At 42.1% G+C, this 19,915-nt stretch overlaps 1 protein-coding gene across 3 annotated transcripts in view; it reads left to right on the plus strand.

Moving 5' to 3' along the window:
• The first annotated feature begins 9,073 nt into the window (after positions 1–9,073).
• Positions 9,074–19,915, plus strand: part of LOC119224402 (protein unc-13 homolog C) — an 85,416-nt gene continuing 74,574 nt past the window's right edge. For 2 of the 3 annotated variants that reach the window (XM_037481327.2, XM_062561824.1), the window contains exon 1: positions 15,930–16,107. The gene's annotated coding sequence lies outside the window, so the exon portion shown is untranslated. Of the gene's footprint in view, positions 9,135–15,929; positions 16,108–19,915 lie in introns of those variants that run through there. The other variant, XM_062561823.1, reaches the window with a different exon arrangement.

The raw sequence follows: 19,915 nt of genomic DNA on the forward strand, positions 1-19,915 counted from the left end.
TTTTTGATACAGATTCATAGCAATTTCCCTACAACAAGGAAAGTGAGTTTATTGTAACAAAAGCGATCATTGGTCAGTTTTTTTTTTCCTTCTAGTGATGTAATGTGAGGTTGTTTCCAATCCATTGATCAGATAGTAGCCCAGCGGCTGAAGACGTGTTAATATCTCCTCATCACAGCATCCTGCCCATCATTGGGAGGCTCTCGGTGAGTTTGAGATGCGAGACTTATCTAAACTCCAGAAGACGTCACAGACAGCAGCCTGAGCCAAGGCCGGCCGCCGCAAAACTGTCGAGCCGGTAAATGGTTCTGCACATAACTCATTTCTCTTGGTCCACTTCTCTTTTATGGTTGCAACGCTATCAGTTGTGTGCAGTTGTTGCAAAAATGTGGAGAAATTACAATGTTTTGGCATCTAGCTCACAATCTCATTGTCAGCTCTCTTTCGCACATATTTTGTCATTAATTCAAAAGAGGGGTTTAACCTAAATCTTCAAACTAGTGTTGCATTGTCCGTCTGAACCCTTCTCACCCCTCTTTTCTTTCCTTTTGAATTTTATTATAGCGAATCAGATGGTGGATCGGAGTGTGAGATGTTGTTGGTGTTGCTTCACCCTTTGCTCAGCAGAGGCAGAATGTTTACTGCTGCTCAGGTGGAATTTCACATTTGTGATAAAATGTCCCTTGCACAAAGGGAGGAAAACCTCTTTCTTTGAATGAAAGAGATGCATTTATTGTCAGCAGGGATAAAAAATTGGTGAAATTTCCAACCACTTCAGGAAAAAAAAAAAGCTTTCTTGAACGAAATTGGACTTGTGTTGCAGGATCTTCATTCAAACACACACACACACACATACAGGAAAGATTGAGGCTATTTTGGGCAACATTGAGTTATTTTTCACTATTGATACAAAAAGTGCACCTGAAATCTTACATCAAGGTGCATGCCAGACGTCTTGATTACATGAAATGTCCAGAGCAGCAATGTCAGCCTCCTTCAGCAGGTGAGGTCAGTTGTCAGGATCCAATCACTTAATCGTTGTAGGAAGAGGAGGAGAATAGTTTCCCATGGAGCGGTGACAGATAATCAGGTACCGAGGAGTTTGCCTCAAGATGAATGTTATCTCCTTCGTGTTCTGTCCTCTGTAAATCGTGCTTCTTATCTGACCTCACATTCTTCTCTACATCTGAAAACCAGGGACCCTTTGATTTGCATTTCCAGGAGCTGCGATATAAAGCGTAAAAAATCCGTTTACACTGCAGCTGTGTTCTGCTCTGCTAATGCATTGAGTTTTAAATCGACTCCTTCGAAACCACTTAACAAAACCGAATCACCTTTGAGTTTGTGTGACTTTCTTCTGCCTGTGTCTGCCTGATTCTTTTTACCTTATTGTTTTTTTTATTTGTTTGTTATTTGTTCCAACTTGTCGTGTGTGTGTGGGAACATGGAAGCATTGATTCCATTATACAAAATGTGGTTGAGTGTCAGCCCAGATTACATCGGACCAGTCTCATCATTTTGGCACCCACGCAACATGAGCTTCTGATGTAATTTAAATAGTCACAAGGCCTAAGGATGAAATTATATTTCTCTTCATCATTACCATCCTTTTTATAATCATAAGGCTTCCCAGGGCAAAGCTGGGGCCCTTTTGGCTCCCCTCAGAACATTTGAATAACTCTAGACAGAAGAAAATAGGTTCTGTTGACTGGAAAGAAGACATCAGAAATGTAATATGATATTAAACTTCATGGTAAACAACAACTAGTATATTGTTAGTAACAGTGTGTGTTGCATTGAAATGACATCTGGGATTCAATAATCAGGAGTTACACGTTTTTTAAAGGTTCCTTTACACCTTCCTGTTGTTCTGCCATCTACAGTCGGACTCGCCGGATGGAGAGTGCGTACATAATTTATCTGAGATATCCCCCCCCCCCCCCCCCCCCTTCCACTGCGGCAGCATAATGGATGCTGGCTGCCGTAAGACCCAAATAGCTGAGCAGAGCTGACTAGTATGATGCTGTGGAGAGCTACTACAGAGAAAACACATCACAAGCTCCGCCGATGGTTTGAAACAGGTGTCACTTCCTATTTCCTAGGTGGATGTGGTCAATCCCTCCTCCTCGTGAAGTGTTGGGGACGCTGTGTGTGGCTGGAGTGTGTTGCTGAGACACAATGAAGCTCTCCAAAACAGAAAAATCTTTTTCTCAATATGTCAGTCTAAAAAACATAATTTTTGTGAAGCATTTATATATATATTTATTTATTTATTTGTTTTTTTCTTATTGTTGTTTGGAAACACATTAGAAGTGGGGGGTGGAGGTGTGGAGGTGATAGCTGCTCAGAGTGAAAGATAACGTCCTGTTTCTTGTGTGAGCTTCACACCGCAGCGGGGAGGGGAAGCCTCTTTTATGGTACCCATGATATTCCGTTTGGAACATCGTGGCATGCATACAAAAATACACACGCACAAATACACTCACACACAAACCACCACAATAGGATCTACATGCATGTGCACATGCAGGTGCACACAATCGAATGTGCAGATATCCCAGATACTATTAGTAAAACTCTTACACGGAAAGCAGTGGCATTTGGTGTTTATTGCCATTTAGGGATAAATAAGGTGAGAAAAATACATCAGTATCAATTGCCCTTCTAAGGAATCAAAGCCATTTTAAGTACATTTGTCTTTGTTTGATTCGGGTCTGTCCCTTTTAGTGGAATGTGCTCTTTGCTCCGACCTCTAATAAGTGATGTCATCAGACATCACAGCTGCGGGTGGGAGGCCACTCTACTGGGAGAGCCCTTTCTCAGTAGGGGGAGGAAATAGGAGTGTCCTCTCCCTGGGCCCTGATTACCCAGCGCCCTTTGCTTTTCTACAAGTAACCAAATGCATGAACGATGTAGCTTCTCTCTGTCCCTCAAGCACACACGCACACACACACACACACACACACACACTAGTTATGTAAACCCACCACATGAGTTTCTTTGTTTTCTTCTCATATAAACATCTACTATTCTTACACACACACATATTCACGCATACATGCATATTTGTGACTGTGTATGCCCCCTGCTCACACACACACACACACACACACACACACACGTTTGTAAACATGCATCCAACCCAAATTGAACAAACCTGTGTGATTTAGCAGAAATCCTTTGTGCTTAAAAACAAAGGAAACCCCCTGCTGTCACCCACACAAACAAACAACACACACTCTGTGAACAGAAGAAAGATGCTCGCATACAAATTTCATTTTTGTCAAAAGAAGTGTCGGCAGAAATTGTGCTGCTCATTTGACTCAGCGGCTTCATGTGGTTTTCAGTCTGTTGCAGATGTGCTTGAGGATGTATGCTATGTGACCTCAGGGAAATTTTGCCACCCGTCCATGCGGTCCATCATTTTCTTAGACGACATCCAACTGCACTCAGACCCGGAGGGGACATCAACAACAAACAATGTATTGTACTGTGGATTTACCAAGGCATCTACAAGTCTGCGCTGGACAATCCTCCCATATCTATTTTCTGAGTGAATTTATGATTTTGTTGTGAGTGGCCCAGCATGCCAGGAGATTAAAACAGACAAGTGTAGCTCTCCCCCCCTTCCAATTGTTGTGACAAGGAGAGTAATTGCGCCGTGGCCAGTTTGACGTGCAGTTCAGTCAAGAAATGAGCATATAAATATTCCCAAGGTTTGATGGTCAACGCCGGTCCCACAGACAAGATGCTCATCAATGCTGAAGGAGCATCAACAAACATGACAGTCACTGGGCAAAGCTGAGGCACGCCACAAGAGGACTGTGCATTTAATCACTGGGCGCCACAAAGACTGAATGAACGGTGTCTGTTTTTAGGAATGTATGCTTACGTTTTAGAACTAGTAGTTCCATCTCTCAACTGCCAAGCAAAAGCATCCTGTGTCTAAATAAGGCATTTATCTTTTGTATGAATCAAAAGTTATTTGGATGAATGGAGCTACATTGTTTTTATTTAGCATTTCTCAGTTGCAAAACAAGCTGATAATTAGTGTGCTAAGATGTAACCCAAATTTGATATTTAAATGCATGCTTTTTCATCTCTTATTTTCTGAATATTTTTACTTTTTCATAGTGATGATCTGTATCAAAATACCATGTCATCACCATTCATTTCCCATACTCACTGCTCTCTGCTTTCCAATTTCCAATGTAAAAGTGTAAAATTTAAAAAATATGTGATTATTTTCTTTAATACGTTAATAGAATCCAAATTTCTGTGTGTTACTAATCAGGTAAATTTGTTGCTCATCCTCAGAAGAGTAACACACTACAATTCATACACATTCTAACAGACACAATTGATTAGTATGTAATCCTCATCATAGTGAGGTACAAAAGTCAGGGGGTCCAAATACATTGGACTTTCAAGCAGGACACTGCTGTTTGTGTCCTATGGGAAACCAGTAGTCAACGTTGAAGGATTTGAACAGGGACACATTTAAGTAACTCCACTTTTGTAGGTATTGCAACTCAAAAAATAGTATATATCATGGTAAATCTGACCGTATAGTGTTGCGGAGTAAGGGCTTCATGCACATGATGAGGCGTAATTGACAAGTGTTGCTGGGAATGGGAAACTCTTGAAAAATGAGGATTAAAGTTTGTTAAGATATCACATGTGTGTTATTTGTCATAAATCTTTGTTGATATAATTACGTTTGTGGGAAGCTTTACACGTGGGGAGCTACCGGGGGGCAGGAACGGGGGAACTTTACAAACTGCCGTGGGATGACCGAGGGCCAGAGGGCTCTAAAGCGCAGGATTATAACATCATTGGTACCCATTTACTGAGCATCACTGGCACTGGTGAGGAGAAGACCCCCTGACGAGCTATAAGAGATATTAAAAAGGACAATACTCAACCCCGCCAACAACATGTCCCCCCCCCGCTGCCATCTGCACACAGGTTTGAGGGCGTGTGAATAGCCTGCAGCTTCCCCTCGAGGACGGAGCTGTGCTGGAGTGCTGCCGTGTGCAGTTGCTGTGGCCGGCGATAAAGGTACTCTGAAGGTTACGAAGGTTTGTCGGGGACGCCTTTTTCCACTTCCCAGTAGCTGCCTGATGGCCCGCCGCTCCGCACTGGTCTCATAAGGCTTTTTTCACCGCTGACAACTTCCTCCCAACACATCGATGTTGGTGCGGAAGCTTAGCGCGCGGCCCTGGCGTTCCCTCTCAGCAATAATAGCGAGCCTGTTTGGTGGCAAAGCAGTGGGTACTATAAGTGGGCGGAGGAGTCGCCCTGAGCAGTTCTATTATAACCTGTTTAATAACTGCCTCGTGCAGTGTACCACCCCAACACTGGTCCAATTAAAACATCTGTTGCCTCCAGCCCTTTCTTTACATAACAAAGGAGAATTCAGGGAAAGGTACAGAGGTTAAGAGATGTGTGGGTGTGAACACTCTGTACTGAACTGAACTGAGTGATGACTGATTACTTTTGCTTTTCAGTCATTTGAAAAATAATGGCTTTTTCACATGGTAATATGTAATAAATAATTCATTAAGTGTGTCAAATAACTTGCACTGTAACCCTGCACTGATGACTGCAGCATTTCTAGGTAGAAATATCGCAAAACGAGCCAATATTGTTGAGGCATACCTTAAGCCCAAATCCACTAAGCACCCACAGTGCTGTTAATACTCTATAATTAAGGAAGGATTGGCTTAATTATGTGACTAGCATTGTTCAAAGACCATCCACTCACCAGATCAAAAAATCAGATTTTTTCACTCAGCTTAGATCCTTTTGATTAATCATAAAATATGAATAATTGTAGTTTTCGAATTAACCAACTTTTTAAGTTGATCACAAACAAGAATATCCTGTACTCCTCACAAAGGAACATATGAACGCTTCACACCGTTAGAAACGTCACGGCTACAATCTCCACTTATCCATTTAAAAATGCTCCAAACACAACTCAAGTTGTAAAATATGTTATGAAGATTAGTCCAGCGATTAGTCCACCGAGCATCACAAGCATGTGAATCATAAATGCCCTTTACCTGTGACGTTTTTAACAAAATTAGGAGTTTAATCAATTTTAAGCGAGATACGACCAGCTACCAACTGTTGTTAAATAAAAATGTTCAATATTTACCTGCTAAGTAATACCTGTTTGATACCGTTTTTTTTCCATTCAATCATACTGCGATGTTTGCTGAAACTGATTGACTGGCCCTACCACAACAAAAAAATCCACCAGGCGCCACTGAATGTGACAAAATAGAATTATTCACATTACACAAAGTATTTACAGAGTTATTACTCTATTTTAATGTATGGTATGCCACTTTTGGAGCAGAGGACAAAAACAGGGACCTTACAGAGCGGATGAGGTTGTCAAATAACCATGTTGATGCAAACTAGCAGCCACAACTATTGCAAGATCAGGGGCCGCCTGCACTTTCATATATTCAGTGTTGCTACTTAATGCACAAAAACAGATGGAAGAACAGATTCTTTGGTGGTTGGATGTCTGGGATTCAAATGGTGTTTCTTGACACTCGGTGCAGTGGGAGGCTTATTAATATTGCTAACTGTGAATACTGATTCTATTCATCAAAACAGGTCACACAGTCTTTAAACCGGTCGCTCCTCTTGTTGAGAAATCAACAACATTGGTTGGTTTGGTTAATGTATGTGCGTCCATGTGTGTATATCCCATTGTGGCGCTTACGCTGTGAACCAAGAGGTCTGAGCCGTCTGAGGCAGAGACGAGAGGGTGGCTGATAGATAGATCCAATCAAAGATGGGATTCATAGGATTTTAAAGACAACATGGTAATCAAGCCTGTGAAGGAGCTGCAACCTTGATTAAACTGTAAATGTGTAAAGTAGGTGCATTGTACAAAAAGTACTACATTACACGTCGTTTAGCGGACGTTTTTTTTATCCAAAGCGACTTTCAATAAGTGCATTTCAACCATAAGGATACAAACCCAGAAGAACAAGAAACAAGAAAGTGCAATTTACTATGTTAATGAGGCATGGATTCAATACTATTCCTCCCAAATTAAATTGCTTGATTATAATTAGGCAAAAATAATAAATAAAAGCAATAAAGCAATAAATTGTCCCAAAGCTATGTCTAAAAAAATGGGCCCTTAATCTCTTAAAAACGCGTCATCACCTTGACTATTGTTCAAAACAGTGTTAACATGAAACCTTTAATGTCCTGCTAATCCAACAAACATTGAATGTCGTGTATTATGGTGAGATTTGCAGCATAGTTTAGATTTTGTATAAAGAGACCATTTCTGAATGTCGTTGACTTGCATGATTCCCCCCATGTCAGGCCAATTAAAATGATAAAATGAAGAAAGACCTTCAGCTCAAACGGCCTGTGGTGAAAATCAATCAAAGTATAAGTAACAGACAGTGTTGACTGGCTTATCTATTTATGATGCCAGTTAATATATTGTAGCTTTGCACACATTGTTTCCCCTGGACTTAAAGACAGCTGTGCATGGTTACACCAGAACACAACCCAACCCCTCACTATCTGAAATATGTATCAGCAATGGATTGTTGCAACATGTTGCAACAATCCATTAGCATGAGGGGATTGTAATGATGAACTTCATACTAGTGCTGTAGTGCAAAAAAGATATGAAAAATGCATCTGAGATTCATGCACGTGATAATTGATTGCCTGATCAATGTTGGGTATTGATCAAGGATTAAGTTAGGCAAGAACATTTTAAGTGCAAAGTAAAGGGCGACTCCATTATTTTTTATTTTCACAGCTTCACAGCTGTGTTCATTATTTGTTGAAGAGATTTGGGGATCTGACCCCTTTGACCATTCATGGGGAGTATGTCAAACAGGTCACTTCATACAGGTATCTGGGTATCCGCCTGGATAACCGCTTAAGCTGGAGTGACCATGTAGATTATGTATCTTCCCGTTTACAGCAGAGACTGTATTTTTTGCGCAGACTAAGGGTGTTTGGTGTCAGTCAGAACATTATGTTTTTATTTTATCAGGCAGTGATAGAAAGTGTCATCAGGTATGGGATGACAGCGTGGTTCGGCAATCTCTCCACACAGTCAAAATCAAAGTTGCAGCGCCTGGTACAGACTGCTATGAAGGTGATGGGGACTGAAAAGCTCTCCCTTCTGTCCATCTATGAGCACTATATATTGTTTCTCATCCCTGATTATATGATGTGATGCATTTACACTCTACTGCTTATGTAGGTGGCCATCTTGATCATTGTGTAGCTTAAATGTTTTTAAAATTAATGAATACAGTGTGTTTTGTTTTTTATGTTGTGTGTGCTTCACCATGCTTTTATTCTTGATTAAATCACTGCTCGGTTTTTATGTGTTATGCTGCTGACGTCACTAACATAAGTCTCGTGGTAACTTGGTAGCTTAGTGAAAGCGGGGTCGGACTGACCCTGTGATGTTTTCCAGGAATCAAAGAACAGTGGTTAGGACGTTAAGGGACCATTTTATTGACAATTTGAATCCAGCCTGTTATTGACCCTGTCTTACTCAACAGTAAGGGTATACTAAGTTGGAATGAAAATAGTAAAGGGCAGGATGAAATATCACCAGCAATGAATAGGTGGGGAAAAAAAGGATTTTTTTTATTTTTTCATGACGATGGGAATAACGCGGTGTAAGAACTACTTCATCATAGTGATGAATGGTCAGTAGGGCAGTGTCCTCAGAACTGTTTTCCACTGTTCCTTAGTTGCTAATAAACAGGAATCGTTATATCACGGTCATCTGTGGCTCACTAACAGACGTTTTAGTACTAGAATACTGGCTGTGAATGTGTTTGTGTGTGTGTTTAAAATGTCTGTGGACCAAGTCCAGAGGAAAGCCATCTGTCACGATCTCACCTCGACTGTCTGTCCTTTTCCAAAAACCTGTTGTTTACCCTCCCGCGGCCTACTCCTCTTTCTCTCTCAACAACCTCACTAACTACCGCCTGCCTCGAGGAACTAATGGAAATCACAAGCTTTACACATTGAAGGGACTAATGGGGCCTGAGGAGGACTGTAGGATGTAACTAGAAGGTGAAAAAGACAAGAAGATTTGTTCAATCACTTCTATTAAAGTAAGCATTTTAATTCCATCTGGGTATTGTTGTAAAATCTAAGAGAAGTGCTTTGCATTGATTATTCTTTTTATTTTGTGTGTATTAATTCAATTCTACCTTGAGTAATTGATAACACCTTTTAACCAATGCAATAATTTATATTTGATGACCAAATAAATCCATTAATTCTTGATGTATTACAGGGAGTTAAACATCCTGTAACACAGCAGAATATATTTGTACATTGTTATTATTAAATAAAGAGCTTAACTAAACATTGTAATAGCTGCTCAGAGCACTACATTTAAATACCTAAGAGTCGCTATAAACACACAGTACAGTGGTACTTGTTTCGTACAGCTAGATCCCTCCACTAACATCTATTCCTGTGCCTTTCATTTAAAACCTACAAAAAATGCTACAAACATTCAGAGACGCACAGACACACGATGCACACCTGACATTGTGTAGAGATGAAGAATGTGCTGCTTGATAGTCTAACCTCCCGGGTGGTTGCTGTCCGAATAAAGCTGTAAGTGTCTTTGCATATGTCTGTCATTGGGGAATATGCCTGCCCTTGCCACAACAGGCTAATTACATTTCAGCCTCGGTGATGAATGTATCTCCGTTCTGATTTACCCCCCCTCTCTCTCTTTCTCTCTCTCTCTCTCGATCGAATTCCCCATGAGAGCAATTATCATAGAATTCCACAGTATGGCAATACAGCATTTTCTGTGGATATTTACAGAATAATTCCTGCAGTCTTTATATTAAAGGCACAAACAAGCTGACGTAACGAAACCAAGGCGTGTTTATTGGCCGGTGTGGTGGGCAGAGGGGCAACGACTCAACAACATGAAGAATCAAGTGGAGTGACTAAGCTGCTAGATTGTCAACCTACATGTATACAATGTAATTAGTGGTGATGGCATGAAGACCAGAGGTTTACAACAGCCGGAGCAGATGACAGCACAGCTCGGTTCAAACAGGGCGGAAATTTTGTGTAAAAATGTTTTTTTTTTTTTGGTGTTGTACTAACTTATGAGAGTATGTCCTGTTATTTCGCTCTCAATCTATACGCTTTGTGCTGGACACGGGGCATTCATTGGTTTTTGGATCGCTTTCCCTGAACACAGTGGTCAGCTGTGACCAATAAGAAAGCTAATGGGAGCTGTGAGAGGGACCCAAAACAATATTTGCTAGATATTAAGAAAATGACCTGAAAATGCTAGAAAATTCCATAGAGCTTGGCAAGGCAAGGCGAGGCAATTTTATTTGTATAGCACATTTCAACAATGAGGCAATTCAAAGTGCTTCACATTAAACCATTAAAAACATAAAGCGAGGAGATTTAAAAAAAACAGTTCCCTCCCTATCTTATCACCCGGGGCACCGTTTTGTACTGAATTGTTCAAATGAATGCTATGTTACACTGTATGAAATGCATGATAACAATATCTATGTTGTTTAATTCTTTAATTTTGTTTTGCTGTTTCATAAAGGTTCTTTATTTCAATTCTGTTAAACTAATGGTGTAAATTGAGTACCATTCTTCTCTTATAGAATTTTCTGAGTTGATATTTATTAATCATAATGTATTGAATCTGCCAAAAGCAACAACACTTCAGCATCTTATGAGTGCGATAGCACATGTTGTAGCCAAGTACATCCTCACAGAGTTAATGAACTTGCTGTCGACAGTAAGTCTTGTTCATTTATGCCTGTTCGGTGTTTAGAAATAGGGGAAAGTGTGTGTTTATTTGACTTCGAAGTTGTTTTTTTCCTTTTTGGGTCCACGCTAAACTGCATATACACTCTAAATAAGAACAACAACCAAAACACCCTTGTAGATATAACCCAGAACCCAACATTTTAATTACTTTCAGGAAAAAAACTGAATCTGAATCGAGGCTAAAACCAACCTGATTGTCACAAAAATGTAAGCCCTTTGCTTTGGATTGAAATGGGGTGGTCTACTGCGCGAGTCATGTCTCTAGCTTTAGACCTGCTGATCTTCTTCACATCCTTTGGTTTAAGGCAGGACTTATTATTATTATTAAATAAATGTGATCATTCAACCACAAACATTCCTGCCATCTTGTCAGGCATCACAGCATCCGTCTGAAACGCAGTGGCGGACCAATCGGCGCCATGTGAGGAGCTGCTGGCGGCTACGGGCACGGCTTAGGTGTGCGTGAGACAACACAGAGAAGTGACGAAAAAAAATGGCAGCTCCTCAAAAGCTAATCGTAGATGCTGCTGCGGCGGTGATCAGTGATATCAGAGCTGGAGGGAAAGATGCTTTCGCTCCTCTCCCAGTGGCTGATGCCACATCAGGCACAGAAAAGGGGCTACGGGGGCCCCGGCTGATTTTGTGACACTTTTATCTCCCAGCATGCATTGTGCCCGTGTTATCTGGCGTCTGCAGCCTGCTGCAGGACTAAACAGTGAAGACGGAGTGCTCCGCTGACGCAGCTATGGCGCTAACGCTGTATTGTAACGAGTCTTTACAGCGATCAGAGTAAATTTCAGTGATAATCATCTGTGTGCCCTCTCATTGTTGAATCCAGACCTGAAGAACTCGTTGTGTGTGAGTGAGAGAGAGAGAGAGAGAGAGAGGGGAAAGTCAGAGTTGATACCGATATGTGATTATTTATCAAGTACTTATTTAGTTCGTTTTTTTAAAATAAGAAATCAGGTACAAGAGCATCACAATGAAGTGCAAATTGTGTCTAGCCAATAAAGTAAAGCATATGGCGGCGGTAGTAATTGCTGTAGTTAGAAGGCTTAAAAATAACTATTTTTAAACAAGTTGAAGAGCATACTGAGCTTTGGGTTGATTTACGTTCCTATTTAGTTGTGGACAGCAGCCTATTATCTTATCTTAGCATGAAGGGGAAACAGCTTTAGAAGAATCACCTCTAAAACGTAGTGATTATTAACATATTATATATTGTTATGGTTATTTTAAATGTAACATAATTGAAATATAGCAATGTTTATCTGGGCACCCACTTGGAGATATGGGCTGGACTATGGTGGTCCACGATGCCAGAGAGAGTCACCATTGTGCATCAGAGTCCGAAAAATCACCTCCAACTGCTGACGGACGGCCAATCACAGTTAGGGTGTAACATGAGTGGCATTTGGAGCATTCTGTTCAGTTGCTGTTGGGCAGCGTGAACAGCAGAAAATAATTATTTGGATTCTAGCTACCAAAGATTTCATTTAAAAAAGTGAAAGGATTTGGAGCAGGGATGGTCGTCTGGGGCATGACGTGTCGTTTTTTCAGGAATAAACTCTCATCCCGATTATTTATTTAGGAAAGGTCAAATGGCGATACAATTACTTTCCCACCAAGGGGTACAGGTCAGAATGGGCTGCAAAAAAGTTTCAAAAATAAATTGGAAAAACTAAAAAACCCAGGAATCAGAGTTAATGATATTGTCCTTTTGAATTATTTAGTGTTATGCCCGACTAACTTTCTCCAAAATTCCTCGACTACCTGCAGCAAAAATGTACCAAATGATCTTTCTGATTTGAATGGGGGATTACAAATTATTTACAGTTACAGCTAATGGGGAGTCTTATTATGCTCCCCGAAGGCTTACACAGGTGATATTTGTCTACAAATCTTACATTTGTTTCAATTAGTTGTATTGGGGTATTGCGAATAATATGCAATACTTTATTCCAATGCTGCATTCATGTTAGGACACATCCCCACCGGCCCTGAAGTGATAATTACAAAATATCCTCAAAGGACATTTTTTTCCAGAATTTTTTTTTTTTCATCTGGCGTTACTGCGCAATTAAGGAATGCAAGTAAAGTAGCCCATCCCCGATGGCATTGCATTAATAAACCATACCTACAAAATATCAAAATGTTTGCTCCAGTTAGCTGTGGTTCAGTTTAAACTCATAAATGGAACAAGTGTAGCAAACAAGTGAGTGTGTCATTCCTTTTGACGCATAGAGACAGACAACCTTTAACACGTACAGTTTACAGTCTCAAAGAAGCTTACCTACATGTGTTTGGACCTTTGGGAGAAAACCCACACTAAGACATTCCCTAAACCACTACACCACTTTACACCCAGAATGAAAGAAATTCATCAATGGACAAAAAGAGGCTGAAAAGCCTTTGAAGGTCGACATTAGGAATAAAAGCTCAAAGTGGTACCGCTCCTGAATTGTTGCATGTTGTATCGAAATATACAGATTGTATTGTAATTGTGACATTAAATGGCCACCTAAAGCGGAGAACTAGCTAAACATTTGTTTGCTGGCTCAACTCTGAATTGCAGATTTACTGTATTTTTCCAATTTCTTATCAATTAAGAAATTCCAGCAACTTATGCACGCCATGACTGATGCCAAAGCATCTTCTCCTCTCTTTCGGCAAACCCCCTGTAACAATACGAAACCATTCCTGGTTCACCAGGTGCTAATATGCTGAAAATAATAATCCACTATTGAGCTGAAGGCAGTGTGAATTGATGCCAGCTGCGTCAACAGCCGTGTAATCTGAAAACGCTCTTTTAATGTGGCCTCTCTTCTCAACATGAATTTAAAGATATTTTCCTTCGAGCCAATGGTCATGTGCTAAATTCAATACTACATCAACCCCCAGCTATCCCTATATGCTTTGGTGGAAGGATTTTAACCACTAAAGGGCCATATAAAGGCCATCTGCCGACTCATTAGTGCCAGCTTTCCTGGGTTTCGGCCTCAAGAGAATAAAAGGTCTTGACGTTTTGATTCTTCTGGGTTAAGATGAAATCTCCAAGCCTTGTTTGACATGACGGCTCTTGAGCTTACACATCTCGAATCTGCAAAAGCATCTTCCTCCGCAAACCAAAGGAAATGCACACGCACATCTTAGCTTACACTACAGATGGTTATCCAGAGGCATCTTTCTCTATAGAGAGCAATGGTGATAGCTAACACATTAGGCGCTAACACTTTTTAGGATTGATCATTAAAGCATATTGGCTTTTCATATAATAGATTAATGAGGCCACAGCAAAGAGTGCACCAAATAACCTAAGAGAGAAAAGGATGCTATTTGTTGCACGAGCTTGGACAGGCAAGGGTTGGAGAGAGGGAAGAAGGGGGGGGGGGGGGGGGGGGGAGGGAGTCCTCAGGAGTCTTGGCTATAGCTGTCCCTTGGCAGCTCAAGGCACACAGAAACGAGGCTGAAATTACCAATGGAGAACAGGGGTTAACCCAGCAATGTAGTATTCAACATTGTTGTTGAAATACTCAATCAATTTACTCAGACAAAACCCCGTCCTTAATCTGCACTAGATTTAAATCATGTTGCACTTGAGCTGCATCACGTCGAAGGTTTACACAAATCAGCCTCATCTGCGGCCCAACGCCAGTGCACTGCAGTGATTGGAGGAGATCATTTGGGTCAGAGTGGCTCCGAACCAGCTGAGGTTCGTGTTTTCATTTGCTTTCATCACCAGCGGGGGGCGAGCCGCTGCCGTGCCCAACATCCACTCCACCCTCCTCCAAACCCCCACGCGCATGCGCACACAGCTACACACATCTCCCTCTCTCTCCCTCTCTCCCTCTCTCTCTCAGTGATTCGCTAGGAGGCCAGACAATTAGTGGCGGTTGGAGGAGCGCGTGACACACATATCAGCATAGAGAGGGCTGCACGAATGGTAGGCATACTCATGCACGTGGGAAGGGGAGAGGGGAGAGGGGAGAGGGGAGAGGGGGGGGGGGGGGGGGGTGCAGCTGTGCCACAGAGACGAGGGGAGATGGGATGGATATTTGAGTGCTTAATCAACACCAAGGCAAGGGGAGGCTGTGAAATGATGTGGACCATCATGTGATACTCAACCTGCAATATTTCCACGTCACTGTGTCCGTCCTACTTTGTCCCCGTCAACAAGAAGCAATTAGCAATGTGTTACATAAGGACACATTTCGGAAATTGCCTCCTGTCGTTGTGTCTTGCGTGAGAGTATATTTTATATATTTTTTTTATACCTGTGGAATTTAGCCACGTGCATTCTTCGACGCTGACGGTGTTTCAATACAACCGAGCAACGGGGATGCGCAATCATGTATGACGACATTCCCAGTGAGAGACGTAATTAGATGATGATGTGTGTGTGTGTGCGTGTTGGTCGTGTTGTAGCTCACTGGCCTTCGGTGCAGACTTAAGGCCGGCTCGGACCATAAACCTGTGCACACTGCCGTGCGTGCACAACACATGCGCGAGATTAACGTTTCTCTCCCATGCGCGTGTGTGTGTGGTGTTTAAGGATTATTGGCCCATTGCGTCACACTAATGTTTCCATCGGACTGGTTTTCGCAGCGGTGTGAACGCGTTTCAGCCAAAATAAATGCACACACCAACGGACACACTTAAGCGGGGGGGGGGGGGGGGGGGGGAGAGAAAGAGAGAGAGAGATTTGCACAAGGGGAGGGACACTCATTCTCCAGCCGGGCAGCACAGCCTCACTTTGGGGAGCCGGGAGCAGCGCTGTGTGCCTCTCCATCAGCGCCACAGCCACCCGTCACCCCGTTTCGGACTAGACACCCCTCGCTGTGTCAAGGTCCACGAGGCGCGAGGGTGTGTTGCCTCGCGTGTTTGTCTGTGCTCGTCAGCAGCTTGCGGCACTAGAGAGTAGCGTCGTCGGTACCCCGTAGCGCGCGTACAGCGGGGGGAGCACCGCGGCGGAGCGAGAGCAGGGGTTGGGGGGTTGGGGGGGGGCTACGGGAGGAGGAGGCATGGAGGAGGCGTGCTCGTCTGCGCGGAGGCAGGGCTCTGGGATGGGGTGTCTGACGGACGCGCAGAGACGCTGTGAGCTCCGGTATTAGCAGGCGGCTGCGCACCGAGCCACTCTCTGTCTGTGTCTCTCTCTCTCTCTCTCTCTACCTCTCCCTCCCCTTCCGACCATTCGCTGGGAATCGAACCCCACACGGCTCGCCGCCGCCGGCGTCCTGCACGGGGATTCGACCTAACCAGGTACGTGGAGCAACAGAGCCCGTTCGGGCGCTGTGGGTGCGTGTTTTGCATGCTGCCGCCGGTGGTCGTGGCCGTGGGGATCTTAACTGTGACTTCAACCTATATATCGTCTTGTTGCTTCCCTCCCACTGTGTCCCTGTCAATGGAATAATGAAACGGTGTTTGAGGGTGATGCGATCAGATGGCATCATCTGTCGATTTAGCTGGGTTCAAAAATACTGAAGAATGAGGTGTTCAATCGTTTTGTAGTTCATCCTCAGATGTCCCATTGCTCCCATTCTCATCTTATCCCATGTCATGCTTCACGCACAACATGAATGTATGTGAGCAATGCTGCTGTCCAACACTGAGCGAATGCGATGAGACTGGTTCTCGTCATGCCAGCCAAAGAAAAGGTAATATTTTGATTTATGAGGTGAGACATCTGCTGTGATGTTGGCTGGTTTCCTAGGGCTGCAGGCAGTTATTTTACTATTGGGAAATACACAGGTTAGGAGAAGAGATGCAGAGTGTAGGCTGAGGATGGGCGTGAGGACAATACGATCTGCACACACCCTCTCATGCTCATCCCCCACTGGTAAGCCTCGCTCTTCTCTCAAAGCAGCAAATGCATGCTTACAAGCAATGCACGGAGACATGCATGTGCATGCAAGGCTGCACAGCAGGCCTGCACACATTACACATGTACGCCAATGCACACTGGGCGATAATCCATTCTCATGTGTTCTGGAGACATGACGTAACACATGAGCATCTCTCATTTGCATCTTTTTGTGATGGTTTGCGATGAGACAATCCCGAGTTCAAGAGAATGAACATCACGTCACAACATTGCTCACAACATGATAACCTTAAATTGGTATAGTTGGGCTTTCATCAGGAAAGAAGATAATTTTACTATTGCGAGAAATAGGTTAGTCTGCCTCCAACTGACACTCATTTTCATTATAAGAGAGTAGAGTAGACTGCACAACTGTGAGGAATTGAGTGCTTTAGAGTGCCCCGCTAATCAAATGGATTTGGAAAAAGTGGGTGAAACAGGTCCTTGGACATTAAAGTAGGGCCTGGGGGAGCAATGCCTCAGAGTATAACGGGTGGGTGTGGCTGAGGGGCGGCGTTTTTCTCTGGAGGCATCTTTAGTCTGACTAACAAATGGGAGATGCTCTCCCTCAGGACCACAGGAGTTCCCAAATTAATTTTGTTACAGTATCTACAGAAGCAAGTTTATTAAATATAATTATTTTACATCGACTGTTGGAAGTGCAGTGCTTTGCTTAAAGGGACATACAGCCTTTGATTAGCAAATGATGAAACTAGCCTTTTATGAAGAAACTGTAGAAAAACTAAAAACACAAATATATTAACATGAAATTCACAGGCCTGTAAAACATATAACATGCTTGAACACTATATGATGTCAAATAAATCAATTGTTACCTATTTATAGACTTTGCTCCAAAGAGGGATATACATGGTGGCCATTAGTGGGCAGGGTGTGTGTATGTGAGAACACACTACTGAATTCAATGTTTGGGGATTATCCTTTGATACAACAAACGAGTGACTGTCCACTTAATTTGACTAAGGTGCAGTAACATGGGCTCTTATCTTACTGAATCTGCTTTTATTACAACATGAAGTGAGGATGAACAATAATGGCATACTAGATTAGCCTAAATGCAATTTCATTCTCCCATGTGCTTGTCTTGTCATGGTTTAAAATAATGGTACTATTACATTTTTATCCCATTCCAGTCTTTGCAGGTTCCATGGTCATCTGATAACGCACACAAGTAGGATAAGGTGATCAGTTATCTGTCATCCTGTCATCCTAAAACAAGCATTATTGCACCCTAATTGGATGATGCTGACCGTACCTTTTGGGTATCATCTCTTTCTATGGAAAATGGTGAATGACCCCACAAACACATTAACATAATTGCTCGAAATTAACAATAATTCTTTATTAGGTGTGTTGCGTGTGAAAAATTTTAACACAAATGTTCCCTGAGTCATTCAACAAGAAGCATCTTCAAAAACGTTTTCATTTTCAACCTTCTTCCCCTGAAGCAAAATCCATTTTTTGTGATAATGAAATGAACCGTTAAAAATAAACAGAGTGCAAAGTAAAAATGATTGACCATAAACTCTACAGAACTTCCCACTTGTGTTTTCACATAAGCAGTTTTCCAAACTACTTTGCTTTTTAGCCCTGTCGCCTCGCAGCAAGAAGGTCCTGGGTTCAAAGCCGCCCAGAGCCTTTCTGGGTGGAGTCTGCATGATCTCTTCCTGTGCCTGCATTGGTTCTGTCCGGCTTCCTCCCAGAATCCCAAGACATGCAGTGCAGGGGTTTTTCACAATTTAACAACCTAAAGTTACACAAATGTCAATTTTGCCACCATAACAGTTTCATCATCACTAACAAGACAGTCATGGAGATGTCAAACAAGTGCAGCCTGTACACGCCCACACATTGTTAGAAGAGGTCAAGTCAGTCAAACTAGAAACCCCTGTGTTGATGTGTACACGTTTTACATTTTCAACGTAATTGCAAGTGTCATCATTAGTGTAGGAAATTCTTACCATACCATTGACAAAACAGTTAATTCAACAAGGAAATAGCAGATTTACCTACAGTCTATCAAGTTATCTTAGTGGAGGAAGTGAATATGTCATCACACTCCTACTCTAATTGTAACTCTACTCTAACTACAGGGGCCCTTCAGCAATGCACTTTACCCGTAGACTGATTAACACAATTTGACTGTGTTTGTGTTTTTCTGCCTCACAGTTTTTTGCATGAGGGTAGAGACCCGAATGAGAGCTAGAAATGTCAGTGGAAAATGTTGAGGTAATGTCAGGTCATATTAAAACGTCATCTCATGTGAATTATTTATGAGAGAGACAGTTTTGGGTTGTGACCCATCAGTTGCAAAAGTCTGCTCTTGGCTTTACACTACTCAGGATTATGAGTCATGAACTTTCTCATTTCATCGTTGCCATTCGATTTATGTAATGAACAAGTGATCCTTTTCCTATTCATACAACTCGAGACCATACTAACCTGTGAACATACCGGGACTGCTTGGGGAGATCATTTTCTCTGAGTCAATAATTTACAATTTTGTGAAAGCTTACTGTAGGTCAAAGTATCCTAATGGCATCAGTTAGTGAACTCATCCATTAGGTTTGACCTGTCAGAATGACATACAGTCAAGCCCCTTGATTGCTTTCATCATTAATGAATATGAAGGAAAGTCATAGATGCTGACAACTCTGCATTAAGTTCTATTTGCTAGTGCCTGGTCCTTGCTTGGAGTCCAGCATTAAATGGTAACTGTGATTCTGTTTCACACACTCATTTGAAGTGCTCATGTCTCTGTGGTCATGAGACTGTAGACGCATCAAGGTCTGTACCTCTGAACTAATGTGGAGCAGCTGTCAGACTCTCGACACAACAAATCCCTTTTTTGACTCAGTTGGCCAGTTTCACTCTATATGAAGCACACACCTTTCAGAGCAACTGCAAGCTATTGAAAGCTTGATGCTGTGCAGCATGATCACTTCTTATTGAGACTCAGATGGCCTGGTATTTCTTACATAGTCTGCTGCACATTTCCATTTTTACACCTGAAAAGGTTCAGGTGAACTATTCCAATTGAACTAATTGGTTGTATTGAATTATAAAACGCAAATAGGTCACCTTCATTTCAGTTAGCTAAAATGTCATTGTTAAATAAAACAAAAACAAAAAAAGCTAAAAGATTTTGTACCTGATGTGATTAAAGACTTTTGTACCTTCTTGTTT

The sequence above is a fragment of the Pungitius pungitius genome, chromosome 4, assembly GCF_949316345.1.
Source record: "Pungitius pungitius chromosome 4, fPunPun2.1, whole genome shotgun sequence".
Lineage (NCBI taxonomy): Eukaryota > Metazoa > Chordata > Actinopteri > Perciformes > Gasterosteidae > Pungitius > Pungitius pungitius.